We start from the raw sequence: 11,398 nt of genomic DNA, 5'->3' as shown, positions 1-11,398 counted from the left end.
CTATTCACACACACATAAGAAGAAGGTCACATCATTTCTGTGAATAAATATGATTATATCTTTAACCCTGTACTCACTGGTCCATCGCATCTCTGTCCAAGCTCTCCTTAGAGTACCTAGTGAGATATCAACACTGGTCCAAACCCCTGAAGAATCCCAACCTATGGTTGATCTGTCCCTCAATAGAAATTCCTATTGTGGTGTAACGGCTGGTGTAGACACTGAGTTAGCTGACGTAGCTCCTGTGTTACATTTACGCGTGCTACGTATCTGTCTATCTACCTAACTAGACAGATTTGATCCAGTTGAAGAAATTGTAGGACAGTCAGGACATCTCTCTTTGTTTTATTTCAGAAACAGGTTTCTGTAATGAAAGAGAAAAGCAGAAAATGCTGTTTATTGTTTAAATAGAAAAATGTAAAGAATTATTTGAATTAAATGACCCCTTGCCTCTTATACTAAGAGCAGAAAATTCAGAGGAATTCATCTATCCAACTATCTATCTATTTATCTAGCTAGCTATGTGTCTATCCACCCGTCATTGTTTTTATCCAGTTGGTGAAATTGCAGCGCCCTCATTCCCCCAGAATCACCAGGTAGTTAACATGTCACATAGTCACAAGTCTCTACTGTGTATGGGCTGGTGATGAGTCAGCTACCAGTGACCGATACCAGATACCAGTACCAGATAATGTGATGCATGAGGCTTGTCTGTCCTGGTTGTTCTTTAAACAGCCTAGCTGGTATCCTTTCCTTCAGCTCCCTCAGCTTGTCCCTCATCTTGAGAACGTAGGACAGGATGTTTAGCTTTTCAGTCTTTCTCAGAGCAAATGCTTCCGGGTAGCATAGACCCAGATTACTAAAATATGGCAATTTCCTCCCCGGCCTCTTGGTAAAGGGCGTATTATATCCATGGCAATCCGTGAAAATGGCATGTCAATAACTGTCAGACTTATTAATGGCACCCTGTCTGACTTTTTCTCAGATGCTGTTAACTGACACTCTGGACAGACATTACTAAATTCAGCTATATCTAGCAGCTGACTTGGCCAGTAAAATCGACTTGCAAATCTGCTGTGTGTTTTAGCCTGACCCAATTGACCTGGCCACGGGTCCGAATGACCCAGCTTTAAAACTTCATCTCTGAGACATTTGGGAACCAGTAATCGCTCAACACCATTTTTGACCTAGAGCTTGTTGTCTTTCAGAATGAGTTGACTTCCCTGAGCTTATTCTCTTTCCTTAGCACAGTCTAAAAACAAGGGTTTGAGTGTTTCATCCTGCCTTTGCAACATTGCTATGTCACCAGGTAAGGCAAATGTTTCACTTATGGGTGTATCCAATTGTTCCACTATTTTTGTGCCTCTATTTTTTTCCTGTCCTTTTTGTTTTCTTGCATTTTGGTTTGACAGCATATGGCAATTCTTTTAAAACTCAACTGTTTTGTTTGCAGTTTAAACCTTTCTAGCCTACAACCTTGTTACAGCCATAACCACTGCAGTTCTCTGCTCAGTGTTTAAAAGATATACCAGAATCGGGATATATTTCTACCTAAAATGACAGCATGAGCAGATTTTTGCATTATGTCTACCTTTAATATGTAGCTTTGGTTATTGATGTTAACTGTGAGTTTAGTTGTGGGGTATACCTGTTCATCTCTATGTATACACCTGACCCCAAGTTTACCTGTACTCTTAAACTGGGATTCTGGAAGACACTGTGGTGTTATCATGATGTGACTAGCTCCAGTGTCAATAATGTTTTGTGTCCTATTTTGACAGGTATGGTTATCTCACTGCTGTCCTGTTCCTGAAAGCTTATTTCGGGTCTTGGAACATATCAAAGATGATTTGTGCTGGTAACAAGCTTACGACAATCTTAAATCTTTTGGCCAACCTGATTTTAGCTAGCTGTGTTTAAACAGTTTGGCGATTATCTGTTGCCTGACTATCTTTGCTTCTTTTGCTAGTACTCCAGCGCCCCTTGTGGTGATAAATTCACTAGCGGCTTAGGACCACAACTGACCCTGCCCCCAGACTTACTTGGAATCCATCTATCTAGCTAGCTATCTTTCTATCTTTCTATTTATTTAGGTAGCTAGCTATGTGTCTGTTAACCGGTCAATGTTTTTATCCAGTTGCAGAAATTGTAAGACAGTCAGGGTGTGCATCTTTCTTTAATTTCAAACACAGGTTCCTGTAATGAAAAAGAAATTAGATAATGTGTTTATCATGTAAATAGAAACATATTAAGAATGTATTTAATTGAATTACCCTTTACCTCTTTTACTGAGGGCACAAAACTATTTATCTGTCTATTTATCTAGCTACCTAGCTTTGTGTCAATTAACCCGTCCTTTTTTTTTATCCATTTGGAGAATTTTTAGGAAAGTCAGGGTGTTTGTCTTTGTTTCATTTCAAACACAGGTTTCTGTAATATAAAAAAAGAAATCAGATAATGCTGTTTATCATGCAAATGTAAAAATATAAAGAATTAATGTAATTAAATGACCCCTTACCTCTTATACTGAGAGCACAAAATTCTGAGAAATTTATCTATCTAACTATTTATCGGTCTAATTTTCTAGCTTCCTAGCTATGTCAATTAAACCGTCATTGCTTTAATCCAATTGATGAAATAGTAGGACAGTCAGGGTGTTTTTCCTGTAATGAAAAAAAGAAATCAGATAATTCTGTTTATCATGTAAATAAAATAAAGATTGACAATTTATTTAATTTAATTAGCCTTTACCTCTTATACTGAGAGCAGAAAACTCTGAGAAATTAATCTATCTTACTATCTGTCAATTTATCCAGCTAGCCAGCTATGTGTCTATTAACCCGTCATTGTTTTTATCTAGTTGGTGAAATTATTGGACAGTCAGGGTGTTTGTCTTTGTTTCATTTCAGACACAGGTTCCTGTAATGATAAAAATAAATCAGTTAATGCTGTTTATCATGTACATAGAAAAATATTAAGAATTATTTTAAATGAATTGCCCCTTACCTCTTATACTGAGAGCACAAAATTCTGAGAAATTCATCTATTGAACTATTTATCTGTCTAATTTTCTAGCTTCCTAGCTATGTGTCAATTAACCCGTCATTGTTTTAATCCAATTGATGAAATAGGACAGTCAGTGTGTTTTTCTTTGTTTCATTTCAAACACAGGTTCCTGTAATGAAAAAAAGAAATCAGATAATGCTGTTTATCATGTAAATAGAAAAATATTGAGAATTTATTTAATTTAATTAGCCCTTACGTCTTATACAGATTGCAGAAAACTCGGAGACATTAATCTATCTGTCAATTTATCTAGCTAGCCAGCTTTGTGTCAATTAACCCGTCATTGTTTTTATCTAGTTGGTGAAATTATTTGTCTTTGTTTCATTTCAAGCACAGATTCCTGTAATGAAAAAAAGAAATCAGATAATGCAGTTAATGCTGTTTATCATGTAAATAGGAAAATATTAAGAATTATTTTATTTAAATGACCTCTTCTCTTATACTGAGGGCACAAAATTCTGAGAAATTCATCTATCTAACTATTTATCTGTCTAATTTTCTAGCTTCCTAGCTATGTGTCAATTAACCCCTCATTGTTTTAATCCAATTGATGAAATAGTAGGACAGTCGGGGTGTTTTTCTTTGTTTCATTTCAAACACACGTTCCTGTAATGAAAAAAGAAATCAGATAATGCTGTTTATCATGTACATAGAAAAATATTAAGGATTATTTCAATTGATTTACCTCTTATCTCTTCTACTGAGAGCACAAAGTTCAGATGAATTCATTTAACTATTTATCTGTCTATTTATCTAGATAGCTGTCTATTAACCCGTCATTTTTTTTATCCATTTGATAAAATTGTAGATCAGTTAGGGTGTTTGTCTTTGTTTCATTTCAAACACAGGTTCCTGTAATAAAAAAGAGGGAATTAGTTAATGCTGTTTATCATAAATAAGTTTATCTGTCTAACTATTTATCTGTCTATTTATTTATCTAGCTAGCTATGTGTCAATTAACCCATCATTGTTTTTATCTAGTTGGTGAAATTATTGGACAGTAAGGGTGTTTGTCTTTGTTTCATTTCAAACACAGGTTCCTGTAATGAAAAAAAGAAATCAGATAATGCTGTGTATCATGTAAATAGAAAAATATTAAGAATTTATTTAATGTAATTAGCCCTTACCTCTTATACTGAGAGCACCAAAAAAAAGAGAAATTCATCTGTTGGACTATTTATCTGTCAGTTTATCTAGCTAGCTAGCTATGCTTCAATTAACCCGTCATTGTTTTTATCCAGTTGGTGAAATTGTAGTACAGTTAGGGTGTTTGTCCTTGTTTCATTTCAAACACAGGTTCCTGTAATAAAAAAGAGGGAATTACTTAATGCTGTGTATCATGTAAATAGAAAAATATTGAGAATTTATTTAATTTAATTAGCACTTACCTCTTATACAGAATGCACAAAACTCAGGAAATTCATCTATCTAACTATTTATCTGTCAATTTATCTATCTAGCTAGTTATGTGTCAATTAACCCATTTTTTTTTATTTATCCATTTGGAGAATTTGTAGGACAGTCAGTTTGTTTGTCTTTGTTTCATTTCAAACATGTTCCTGTAATGAAAAAAATAAATCAGATAATGCTGTTTATTATGCAAATTGAAAAATATCAATATCTCTTATACTCTTATATCTCTTATACTGAGAGCACAAAATTCTGAGAAATTCATCTATCTAACTATTTATCTGTCTAAGTTTCTAGCTTCATAGCTATGTGTCAATTAACCAGTCATTGTTTTAATCCAATTGATGAAATAGTGGGCCAGTCGGGGTGTTTTTCTTTGTTTCATTTCAAACACAGGTTCCTGTAATGAAAAAAATAAATCAGATAATGCTGTTTATTATGTACATAGAAAAATATTAAGAATTTATTTAATTTAATTAGCCCTTACCTCTTATACAGATTGCAGAAAACTCAGAGAAATTCATCTATCTGACTATCTGTCAATTTATCTAGCTAGCCAGCTATGTGTCAATTAACCCGTCATTGTTTTTATCTAGTTGGTGAAATTATTGGACAGTCAGGGTGTTTGTCTTTGTTTCATTTCAAGCACAGGTTCCTATAATGAAAAAAGAAATCAGATAATGCTGTTTATCATGTACATAGAAAAATATTAAGAATTAATATAATTAAATGACCCCTTACCTCTTATACTGAGAGCACAAAAAAAGAGAAATTCATCTATCTAACTATTTGTCTGTCAGTTTATCTAGCTAACTAGCTATGCTTCAATTAACCCGTCATTGTTTTTATCCAGTTGGTGAAATTGTAGGACAGTTAGGGTGTTTGTCTTTGTTTCATTTCAAGCACAGGTTCCTGTAATGATAAAAAGAAATCAGTTAATGCTGTTTATCATGTAAATAGAAAAATATTAAGAATTATTTTAAGTGAATTACCCCTTACCTCTTATACTGAGAGCAGAAAACTCAGAGAAATGTATCTGTCTAACTATTTATCTGTCTATTTATCTAGGCAGCTAGCTATGTGTCAATTAACCCGTCATTGTTTTTATCTAGTTGGTGAAATTATTGGACAGTCAGGGTGTTTGTCTTTGTTTCATTTCAAACACAGGTTCCTGTAATGAAAGAAAAGAAATCAGATAATGCAGTTAATGCTGTTTATCATGTAAATAGAAAGATATTGAGAATGTATTTAATTTAATTAGTCCTTACCTCTTATACTGAGAGCACAAACATCTGAGAAATCTGACTATTTATCTATCAGTTTATCTAGCTGGCTAGCTATGTTTCAATTTACCCGTCATTGTTTTTATCGAGTTGGTGAAATTGTAGGACACTTAGGGTGTTCGTCTTTGTTTCATTTCAAACACAGGTTCCTGTAATGAAAGAAAAGAAATTTAGATAATGCAGTTAATGCTGTTTATCATGTAAACAGAAAAATATTGAGAATGTATTTAAATTAATTAGCCCTTACCTCTTATACTGAGAGCAGAAAACTCAGAGAAATGTATCTATCTAACTATTTATCTGTCAATTTATCTAGCTAGCCAGCTATTTGTCTATTAACCCGTCATTTTTTTTTATCCATTTGGTAAAATTGTAGATCAGTTAGGGTGTTTGTCTTTGTTTCATTTCAAACACATGTTCCTGTAATAAAAAAGAGGGAATCCGTTAATGCTGTTTATCATGTAAATAGAAAAATATAAAGGTTTATTTTAATTAAATGTCAACCTACCTCTTATACTGAAGAGAACATTCTGAGAAGTTCATTTGTCTAACTATTTGTCTGTCTATTTATCTAGCTAGCTAGCTATGTGTCTATTAACCTGTCATTTTTCTTATCTAGTTAGTGAAATTATTGGACAGTCAGGGTGTTTGTCTTTGTTTCATTTCAAACACAGGTTCCTGTAATGAAAAAAATAAATCAGATAATGCTGTTTATCATGTGCATAGAAAAATATTAAGAATTTATTTAATTTAATTAGCCCTTACCTCTTATACAGATTGCAGAAAACTCAGAGAAATTCATCTATCTGACTATCTGTCAATTTATCTAGCTGGCTAGCTATGTGTCAATTAACCCGTCATTGTTTTTATCTAGTTGGTGAAATTATTGTGTAGTCAGGGTGTTTTATTTTTTTCATTACAGGAACCTGTGTTTGAAATGAAACAAAGACAATCAGTTAATGCTGTTTATTATGTAAATAGAAAAATATAAAGAATTATTTAAATTGAATTATCTCTTACCTCTTCTACTGAGAGCACAAAACTCAGAGAAATTCATCCATCTAACTATTTATCTGTCTGTTTATCTAGCTAGCTAGCTATGTGTCTATAAACCCGTCATTTTTTTTTTTACAGTTGGTAAAATTGTAGGACAGTTAGGGTGTTTGTCCTTGTTTCATTTCAAACACAGGTTCCTGTAATAAAAAAGAGGGAATTAGTTATTGCTTTTATTCATGTAAATAGAAAAATATTAAGAGTTAATATAATTAAATGACCCCTTACCTCTTATACTGAGAGCACAAAATTCGGAGAAATTCATCTATCTAACTATTTATCTGTCAATTTATCTAAATAGCTATGTGTCTATAAACCCGTCATTTTTTTTTATCCACTTGGAGAATTTCTAGGACAGTTAGGTTGTTTGTCTTTGTTTCGTTTTAAACACAGGTTTCTGTAATGAAAAAAATCAGATAATTCTGTTAAACACATTCTGTTTAGCTATCTAGCTATGTGTCTGTCTGTCATTGTTTTTATCCAGGTGGTGAAATTCTAGGACAGTCAGAGTGTTTGTCTTTTTTTCAGTCCTGTTTCTGAAAATAAGAAATGAGATAATGCTGTTTATCATGTAAATAGAAAAACATAAAGAATTATTTTAATTAAATGTCAACCTACCTCTTATACTGAATAGAAAACTCTTTATCTGTCTATTTATCTATCTTGCTATGTGTCTGTTAACCTGTCATTTTTTTATCCATTTGGAGAATTTTTAAGACAGTTAGATAAATGACTGTATTGAATGAATTGTAGAACAGTCAGGATGTTTCTCTTTTTTTATTTCAAGTATCTTTAGTCCATCTGTAGTTCAGCTGTCTCTCTCTCTCTCTCTCTCTCTTTATCTATCTATGTATATTTTAGTCTGTATGTTTGTCTACTTCTTCTGTCTGTCTTTTTTCTATCTTTATTTTCTTTGTAACTGTTTCTTACTTATCAATTTTTCTAACTTTCTAATCCTACATAGATCAATAGATTAAATTTTTCACCACTAGCAAACTTTAATAACTGAGTCTGTCCACCTCCCAAAAACATCATCAGCTTCTCAACATTACAACTTTAACCCAGTTAAAATTAAAACACACATCAGCAGCCAGTCAGTTCAGCAACCTCAAGACTAAAGCACACTGCCACGGTGGGCAGGAATAATGAAAAGACTGTTTGTCCTACATTTGCTGTCCTGATGTGTGGAGAGGGTGCTGGTTACATGTCTGCAGCTGGAGGATCAGAGGAGCGACTGGGAGTTTAATGGAATGATTGATAATAGAACATTATTACATCATAAAGACACAGTTCTAAAGTTCCAGCAGCAGCTGTTTCTCTGACTTTTGAAAGATGCATTTGTGAACTGGTGCTCACCTGAGTTTACTCATGTATACACACCTGCACCAACACCTGAACACATTAAAATCACTCCTGTCATCAACAGGGTTCTTTCAGTAATCCCAAATCTGTCTTTAAATATGGGCCTAATAGTAATTTACTGTTACTATATATTACATTTCATGATTTTATATGTTATGCCAATATATCTATCTATATATCTATCTGCCTGTATATATCTATCTTTATTGTTTTTAATTGATCAGTGAAATAATCAGCCTGGTCTCATGGGATATACGTACCTCTGACCACTTTTTAGGTTTAAGATATAGGGGAACTGGGTACTTTCTACTGATTAAGGGTGACTTATCTAGCTAGTAGGTAACAGCTAGCTAGGTGGCTAGACTAATGCAGCCTCTAACATAGCATCAGGTACACAGTGAGCTGTAGTTGTGGCCATTCTCATATAGTTTTGTGGTTAAATCAGAGGTTCTTCTAACATATCTTTTACCAAAAGCTTATATGAAGATAAGGGAACGGGAGACACTGTCTGCTAATTCATTAGTGTAGAGTGAGGTGTCAGCTGAGCTCGTACATTAGCTAGCTAGCGCTAGGTGGCTAATGAGGTGCGCTTGCTAGATAAAGCAGCTGGTGTTTTTCTGTGGTTGTCACGATGTGCTGGCTAGAGATCTCGTATGCTGTACTTACTGATTTCATACTGGATCTAATTGTGTGTAATTATGATCTTTCTCTTTTTTTTTTTTTACAGCTTTGAACTTCTATTCATCATTGATTCTCATTATCTTTCTCTGCCTCTTGCAGGGACCAGGTCGACACGTGGACAGGTGAGTTAATGGTAGAGTTTATGTTAGCTGGTTTTCTGGTTAGTTTTTATACTCCCTTAGTTAACAAATGTAAGCACAGTACAGAAACACACCATGTGACCTTAGAATTACAGAATTTTACATGATGGGTTTTGTAAAAATGGACTAATTTGATTATTTGAGGTTAATCATCTGAATGTTAGAACTATCTGGGCTGGTTTCCCAGACTTGCATTAAACCTAGTCCTTGACTAATAGAGAACTTCAGTGAAGATCACCACTGGAAAAAAGCTAGTTAGTGTCTCATGAGTCGCTGAACATTAACAAAAATGGTTCAGCTTCCCATCCTCTATGAGGAAACATACGTCATGTTGATTTGCATGTTCTGTGTATGTATGAAAATGTATTTAAAAAAATTCATTCCAGAAAATGCAAGAACATCTGAAGCTTCAGCTAGTGAACAATGCTTTGCGGATGTAAATGCACACCAAGTTATTGGTATGTATTTTTCACACCTAAAATGTTGTTCACAACAATTTGGAAGAGTGAAGCTGTTGAAAAGCCACCTGTCCTTATTTGTGCAGGTCTGTAATTAGCATGCCACTGTTATTCAGTATTTTCCTAATTCCAGAATGGGAACATTTGTGGTGATTTGTGTATCTTCCAAAAAGCTTTCCTTGAATGAACATATTGTCATCATGAAAAAGAAAAATTCTGTAGCATTGACCACTTCTCTTGCCCAGTTTGCACCCTAGATACAGTTGCTGTGTCTGTCGATGGAAACCGAACACTACATCATTTTAGCAAAATAAAGAGTTATGTTATTATTGATAACTGTAAACTGTCAGAATCTCTACGGAGTATCTCTATTATCTTTAATGTTTTCTTTAGAGGAACAGACATTTTTGATGGCATTTTTTTGACCAGTGATAAAGATATAGCAACATTTGTTGAGTTCATTCGTAAAAAGGCCAAGCCAGTAAGATATTTGTCAAAACACTTTAGACAGTACATAGTGAAGCAGGATTTAATTTTTGTATATATTCTATAATGACATTGTGTTACAGGTACATGGAAAAGGAATCTGTGGGACATCAACATGGGCTGCAGCCAGAGAGACCTCTAAAAAGACAAACATCATATGTGATGAAGAGGTCCTGGAGGTGGCAGTTTGCTTAAAGGTCTGAACATGTATTGGGGAGATATTTGCCAATCCTCCGTTTTTGCAAGAAGAACTGGCCACAAAAACAAATGGAAAGTTCTTCTGCACTGATATAATGTGTGGATATTGGCCCTATCTGCAGAAGCCGGCTCAGACATTCCCAAAAATACAAAACCTGACTTAGACTTTTCTGCATGCCAAGGGGCGTTCTACAAAATGTGAGGTAATTGTGTATTGTCTAGCACACAGTTAAGTATTTTACCATATTGGTGGTGTTTTTAAACTTCAAAGATTTGACATCTGATATAAATGCTGTAGGTGCAGCGGGGTGCCAGAAACCAAACAGGGGCAGGCACTACCATATTTAACAGCTTTTTGTCACGAATGGCTCTAACTACAAAATACATGAGTAAGGCTGGGAAGTAAACCTTTACTTACAGTGCTCATGTATTGTGCTTTTTTGCCCTACTTTTCATTGATCATATTTGTTGACTAAGCCCTGGTGAAACAGTAAATTTATCAGTTCCTTCATAATTACAGCTCGAGTGGATATGATCACATTGCATGTTTTTTACAAGTATATCTTAACACCTGCCCTTTTAACTGATAGAGTGACCATGGCAAACAAACTTCAAAATTATTTGTATAATTGCTTTCTCATTGCATAAGTGATGTGACTTTCTCTATCAAAATGTTGGAATACTTATTAGTCACCATAAAACGAAAAAAGAGCAAACTATAGATAGATTCTCAGATTTTCTTGGCAAAACATTTATGGGTGTCGTCTTTTAATTTTACATCCCACGTTGTTTAGTCATTTACTGTTTTGTCTTTATCTCAATATGTTAGATTTACTTTTAATGTCAACCACCTTAACCTGACAAATATTCTTTACAGCTCCACATGACCCCAGATCAGATGATCCAGTGGGGTTGCAACATGTGATTGAAGGCCTATTCTTGGGCATGCAACAGAAAAGGGGGGATCTATATTGAGTAACTGGTAAGTAGCCATGTTCAGGTTGCCTCCCAGACATCATGAACTTGTGGAATTAATTTTTAAATGTGAAATCTGTGACAATAACATTAAGTTGTAGGTAATTTAGGTAATTCAAATACAGTTCAAATACATTTTTACATGGAGCAAAGTGCCCCTTCCACATCGTACACTTAAACCCTTACATAATCTTTATACTGTGTTTATACTCTAGTGAGCATGTTCATGTCAGGTCCGCGTCGCCGCACCCATCCCGAGGGCGGTCCCGAACCGCAGACCACAGGC

At 34.4% G+C, this 11,398-nt stretch overlaps 1 long non-coding RNA gene across 1 annotated transcript; it reads left to right on the top strand.

Annotated features, from left to right (window-relative positions):
* Nucleotides 1–8,918: 8,918 nt before the first annotated feature.
* On the top strand, nt 8,919–10,287 carry LOC140534940 (uncharacterized). Its single transcript, XR_011977490.1, has 3 exons — nt 8,919–8,977; nt 10,023–10,136; nt 10,260–10,287. It is a non-coding gene; the product is annotated as an uncharacterized lncRNA (long non-coding RNA).
* The last annotated feature ends 1,111 nt before the right edge of the window (nt 10,288–11,398 follow it).

This window comes from Salminus brasiliensis, chromosome 14 (genome assembly GCF_030463535.1).
Source record: "Salminus brasiliensis chromosome 14, fSalBra1.hap2, whole genome shotgun sequence".
Lineage (NCBI taxonomy): Eukaryota > Metazoa > Chordata > Actinopteri > Characiformes > Bryconidae > Salminus > Salminus brasiliensis.
The sequence above is the reverse complement of the archived record's forward strand: the minus strand, read 5'-3'. Positions and strand labels throughout refer to the sequence as shown.